This window comes from Muntiacus reevesi, chromosome 2 (assembly GCF_963930625.1).
Source record: "Muntiacus reevesi chromosome 2, mMunRee1.1, whole genome shotgun sequence".
Lineage (NCBI taxonomy): Eukaryota > Metazoa > Chordata > Mammalia > Artiodactyla > Cervidae > Muntiacus > Muntiacus reevesi.
In genome coordinates this window covers 49603032-49608525 of record NC_089250.1, presented here as the reverse complement: position 1 = coordinate 49608525, position 5494 = coordinate 49603032, and the positions used below count along the sequence as shown (strand labels likewise).

The 5494-nt window shown below is 43.0% G+C and overlaps 1 pseudogene; it reads left to right on the top strand.

The window, feature by feature from the left end:
* Positions 1 to 3990: 3990 nt before the first annotated feature.
* LOC136159361 (ATP synthase membrane subunit K, mitochondrial pseudogene) lies at positions 3991 to 4941 on the top strand (annotated as a pseudogene).
* Positions 4942 to 5494: the final 553 nt, after the last annotated feature.

The window sequence follows — 5494 nt, the reverse complement described above, 5'->3', positions numbered from 1 at the left end:
CTTATATATCCACACACACATACATCACTCCTACACAGATACACTACCCCACACCCTTACACCTATACACAAGTACAACTATACACACATGCATAAAACCTTAAAGAACATTTAGTAATTTTCTTACTCCAGATTTCTAGCGACAGAGTTTGAATTCTACAGAGTTGAGGGGTTGGGTGGTGGAGGATGTGATGAAAAGCTGGGTACATCCCCTGGTTTAACTCTGGATGAATTTAGGTTGGGTTAGCTCTTCAGAAGCTTAGGGCACTGCCTTTCGTATGACTCTATATCCTTTCCTCCTCACCTTAGGCTGTGATGATGTCCAACATATGAATATGCCTCTACACACCCCTACATGCACATGTCTGCACACCCCTACATGCACACCCACCTACATGCACATACCCCCACCCCCCCACCCCCCCACCACACACACCTACATGCACATGTCAAAGAGGCATTGTTGTTTTGTGAAGGTTGACCTACCCGACATCCCTCATGGAGTTTATGTTAAGGATTCATATTCACCTCATGGGTAACTTGAAAAATTGTAAGTATATGTATTAAAATATTTTTTGAATAGAGGATCTATCAATGTAGTTCATGTTCAAAAGTCATAAAAGGATACACTGAACAACCTCCTCCCACAACTGTCCCCAGTACCACTGCCGCTCCCAATGGCAGTATTATTATATTATATACATTAGTATGTTGGGTATCCATTTCTAGGTATGTTATTATAAATATATACCCTTCTCTCTTTTTATGTGAAAGTGACAAAGTATCCATCCTGTTCTGCATTTTGCTTGTTTTAGTTAACATAATGTGTCTTGGAGATCTTACCATAATGGTACTTAAATGGACAATGTAAATTTGGATCTTACTTTGGTCAAAGAGTGTCTGTCTCCTTCTGGCCAGAGTTGTGTTGCAGGAAGCACCTCCTATTAACTTCACCTTTGGAGGCACTGATCTAGTCTTGACCCCTCCCCATGTCCTGGATTTTCCCCACTAACTGCTGGGATGGACAGAAGTGGCCCATTACATAAGTATGAAGGATGAAAGTAATATGTAGAATTTCCAGATCACAAGTGTAGGAATTTAAAGAACTCTATGAGGGTGAAGTTTATTTGATGATTGCAAGTTGGGGAGCTTCAGGTGTGGGCAAGTCAGGAGGGTAGTCTGACTTGCCCACACCTAAGGGCTAGACATAAAGTCTCTTAATTTAACATGGATGCCACCTCAGACTAGTGAGGGTGATTCACCCCAGTGAGGGAACAAAACCTCCAGAGGGTTATGTAATGCAAGTAAAGCACCTAAGTTCACTCAGATAGGTGGTGTGAGACTTAATCCAAGGTCTGTGGTGCTACGTGCATGCTAAGTCGTTTCAGTCGTGTCTGACTCTTTGCAACCCTATGGACTGTAGCCCGCCAGGCTCCTCTGTCCATGAAATTCTCCAGGCAAGAATACTGGGATGGGTTGCCATTTCCTTCTCCAGAAGATCTTCCTGATTTAGGGATTGAGCCCACGTCTCATATCTTCTGCATTGGCAGGCAGGTTCTTTACCACTAGCTCCACCTGGGAAGGCCAGATGCTACACTGTTTGGTGCTACAGTGAAGGGTTATTCTAGTTATTGTATGATAAAAAGAGGCTGGTGCCATGAAAAAAAATCTTTGGCCATTATGGACAGGGTGGAACTGGGTGCAACCACACTAGGAGACTGTGTGGCTGACTCTACTAAAACTGGCCTTGTGCCTGGCAGCATTTCTACTCCTGGCTATACACCCAAGAGAAATGAGTGAATATGCCCAGCTGAAATATGTACCAGAGTTCCTTGCTGTGACTAGGTTTCTTAAATAGTTGTGGCATTGATTGATACTCAAATGACTCTATTAGGGGTGTCTAGTATGGCATGCTCAGGCCAACAGCCTGTGCCAAAACCGCAACACAATTCTTGTCACTTGTGGGAGGTCACTTGACAGGGAAGTTCTTTCCTGGCACTGAATTCTGCATAGAACTGGTTGCATGGTTTCTTGTGCTGTGGGCATCAGTGAATCCACGACCAACGTGTTTGGTTTGTGGCTTTGTGGAAGCCTCTGAAATGTTCCTTCAGGTTCCCTGGGATACTCGGCAAGTACTGTCTCTTTCTACTTTTGCTGCTCAGGAACAGGTGTTCCTCTTCAAGGGAGCCACTTAGAATGTCTATCCTACCTACACACAAAGGTAGGAGTGAAGTGCCTCTGGTTTGAGTCACTCTGAGTTTGCTTGGGCCTGTCAAAATGAGCCCATGGGTGATCCCAAGGTGCAAGAGTGAAGTGGGCTGTTGGTTCCGTTCAGAGAACTGCCTGTCTAACTAGTGGTCTGCCAAACATAATGATAGATTCACATGAGGTGTGTTTTCTCATACTGACCAGCTGGTGTCCCTTCTTCCATGCTTGGCCCTTTTAGCCTGTTCTCCACACAGGAGCCTGTATGATCCTTTTACCAATATGAATCCAGCTATGTGCTTCCCTAGTTCCAGTGACTCCCATCATACTGAGCATAAAACATGATTTCCAGCATCCTGTGAGACCTGTTCTTTGGCCCCACTTCCTTCCATGGCCCCCTTCTGTTGGCCCTGGCTGTCCCGTTTATCTGGAATGCTTGCCCCCAGTAATGCAGGTCTCATTTCCTTGCTGCATTCAGCCCTCTAATCAGCTGTCACTTCTCTAGGAAGACTTCCCTAAGCACCCCATTCACAGCACTCTCAGCACTCCCTATCCTTTCCTTTGCCTGTTTCTTCAGAGTCCTTCTCTTTCTATGATGTCATATTTTTTAATTTATATGTCTATTTATTTGTCTGTCTACTCCCCTTCCTCTTCTCCCAGGTTGCAGCTTTCATTGTCCAAAATAGTGCCTGGTATAGTGGGTTATCAATGAATATTTGCAGAATGAATGAGCAAGTGAAAGAAGAAGCTGAGCTGGATAGTGTTATCCTCCAGACCCATCCTTGGTGCTGGCCAGCAGTCCTCATGGGCTTCCCTTGCAGCACCCCTTCAGCTCTTGACACCTCCCCTCCCCTACCAACTGTCAACAGGCAGAATGGTCTCCTGCTTCACAGACGAAATAGAAGCCATCTGGAGGCAACTTCCTTGACAAATCTACAGACTGCTAGCCTACACACCCATCCTTTTAGACCTTTCCCAGACACAATGGAAGTGTGTGATCCATCACTTGTGTATTCCATGCCCCAAACTCAGGGACTTTGCTTGTCATTTCCTATCCCATTCTGTCTACTCCGTCCTTCCCACTTGAATTTCAGTTTCCTCATGTCTTTCCCACTCCAGCCCTCATCTTACTCCCACTTTTCCTTGCCTTTTTTTCTGGTCAAGCATCACACTAGCATTTTCTACACTTTCCTACATGCATCCTTACTATCCTCGCTCTAGCAGTGGTTGGTGGGGTTCCTCAGACCACAGAGGGAAGGACTAGGCTGGCTCTCCTTGCCATGACCTGGAGAGGTAAGGTGGACTCCTAAGGTTTATGAAAGGACAGCTTCATGGGCTGAACCACATCCTCTGGTGCCATCTGCTGGCCATGTCAGAATGCAGCCCTTTTGCTGCACAGAGAACATCTGTGTCTGGGATTCTGTGAGCTTTTCTGAATTAAAAAAATTTTTTCAATAAATCATAGAAAATACCTTAAGTTAATACTGAATAAAGTTAATAAAGTAATATTGCAACTTATTTCAAGGCATCATTTATTTTTCATTCTTAACCTTTTGTAAAAAGAGGCTTGTTGGCCTCCAGAATGAGACCACTTTACCTGTCTCCTGAGAAACCTGTATGCAGGTCAAGAAGCAACAGTTAGAACTGGACATGGAACAATGGACTGGTTCAAAATTGGGAAAGGAGTCAGTCTGTCAAGGCTCTGTATTGTCACCTTGCTTATTTAACTTCTATGCAGAGAATATCATGTGAAATGCCAGGCTGGAGGAATCACAAGCTAGAATCAAGATTGCCAGGAGAAATATCAATAACCTTAGATGTGCAGATTATACCACTCTAATGGCAGAAAGAGAAGACGAATTAAAGAGCCTTTTGATGAAGGTGAAAGAGGAAAGTTAAGAAGCTGGCTTAAAACTTAACATTGAAAAATTAAGATCATGAAAAACAACCCCCAGAATGGGAGAAAATAATAGCAAATGAAATAAGTGGCAAAAGATTAACTTCCAAAATATATAAGCAGCTCATACAAATCTATATCAGAAAAATAAACAACCCAATAAAAAAGTGGAAAAAGACCTAAACAGACATTTCTTCAAGGAAGACATACAGATGGCTAACAAACACATGAAAAGATGTTCAACATCGCTCATTATTAGAGAAATGAAAATCAAAACTACAATGAGATATCACCTCACACCGGTCAGAATAGGCATCATCAAAAAGTCTACAAACAGGAGCAGGTATGGAGAAAAGGGAACTCTTCTGCACTGTTGGTGGGAATGTAAATTGATACAGCCACTATGAAAGACAGTATGGAGATTCCTTAAAAAACTAAGATTAAAACCACCACATGGGGTGGTGTCTTCCGGCGGGGTCGAGGGGCAGCAGCGTACGGTGAAGGACATAGGCCGTGGAGTTTGAACCCCTTGAAAGACTGAAATCATGGCAGGTCCAGAAGCTGATGCCCAGTTCCATTTCACTGGTATCAAAAAATATTTCAACTCTTACACTCTCACAGAGAGAATGAATTGTGTGCTGGCCACATATGGAAGTATTGCTTTGATAGTCTTATACTTCAAGTTAAGGTCTAAAAAAAACTCCAGCTGTGAAAGCAACATAAACAGATTCTGAACTGTACATTATCTGTTAAGTTCCCATGCCTGAAGAAGCTAATGTCAACTCATCATGTGATACTCAATTTGTACAATAAATTATGAACCTGGAAAAAAAAAAAAACTTCACCATATGAACCAGAAATTCCACTGGTAGACACATTTTGGTTTGAGGAAACCAAAATTGAAAAAGACACATGTAACCCAGTGTTCGTGGCAGCACTATTTATGATAGCTAGAACATGGAAGCAACCTGCATGTACACTGACCGATAAATGGATAAAAAACTGCGGTACATATATACAATGGAATATTACTCAGCCATAAAAAGGAACACCTTTGAGTCAGTTGTAATAAGGTTGATGAACCTAGAGCCTATTATACAGAGTGAAGTAAGTCAGAGAAAAACAAATATCGTATACTAATGCATACACATGGAATCTAGAAAGATGGTACTGATGAATTATTTCCAGGGCAGCAGTGGAGACACAGACATGGAGAACAGACTTATGGACACAGTGGCGGGGGCAGGCGGGGAGGGGGTGGGAAAGGAGAGGAAAGGATGGGATGTGTGGAGAGAGTAACATGGAAACTTACATTACCACATGTAAAGTAAATAGCCAATGGGAATTTTCTGTATGATTCAGGGAACTCAAACCGGGGCTCTGTAAGAACCT